The following is an 823-nucleotide window of genomic DNA, read 5'->3' as shown; positions in this document are numbered from 1 at the left end:
AGCAGAAAAAAATATGTTTACAGCCTGGTACAAAAAGTGCTTTTGAAGCCTAAAGTGGGTGTCCCGCCTTTTTGCCCATTTTTGATTATCCGGGAGTGACGCGCGGTGACACACTGCCAAGATGGCGGCAGTCGGCTCCGCTCACTTTAGGCTTTAAAAACTGGTGTTAAAATGCTAAAAATAAACAAAAAAAATCAGTCATTTGTTTTTAAATAAATTTAGGCCTCACAACGTTATAATGTACAGTGTGAGAAAATTGCTAAAGAGTGAATTTTAAATTTTTAAAGATCAACATTAAGTAAGCATTAGATGACACCAAAGGTAATCTGCATGTAAAAATAAGAAATGAGCATGCATAATTAACCCTAATAAGCTTTTTAAGCATTTTGTTCTTTAATAAAAATGGTTTCCTGAATTAGTTCAAAATGTTTTTTTTTAACTAAATGAACTTAACTAAATTTGATTTGAGTCTAAGTGGTTATAAATAGTCACACATTGGCTGTTTGTAGTCAAAATTTATCAGATATTTTTCTAATATGTGTTGAATGAAATGTATATATCAGCCACAATAATGAACAAACACACACAGAAATAAAGAAGTGAGACTGTAAAACATTCGGAGTGCAAATGATTTGCATACACCCTCTTACAGAGACTTCAATAATGACACTTTTAAAATATATAATACATATAATAGTTGTATAAAGTCTGAGCAAATATACAAATGTATATTTTCTAAGCTTAAAATCTAGAATTCTTGCACAGCGAGTGGATGCATAGCATCATAACATGATTTTGACCTGATATGAAGTCATGTTATTTA

General features: G+C 31.2%; 1 protein-coding gene across 1 annotated transcript in view; it reads left to right on the top strand.

Annotated features, from left to right (window-relative positions):
• Window positions 1-823, top strand: part of LOC107577468 (phospholipase D3-like) — a 9,709-nt gene that overhangs the window by 1,694 nt on the left and 7,192 nt on the right. The gene's annotated exons all lie outside the window — the stretch shown is intronic.

The sequence above is a fragment of the Sinocyclocheilus grahami genome, unplaced genomic scaffold, assembly GCF_001515645.1.
Source record: "Sinocyclocheilus grahami isolate Dianchi unplaced genomic scaffold, SAMN03320097.WGS_v1.1 scaffold6148.1, whole genome shotgun sequence".
Classification (NCBI taxonomy): Eukaryota; Metazoa; Chordata; class Actinopteri; order Cypriniformes; family Cyprinidae; genus Sinocyclocheilus; species Sinocyclocheilus grahami.
Note: the sequence above shows the minus strand (reverse complement) of the source record. Positions and strands in the feature narration are given on the sequence as shown.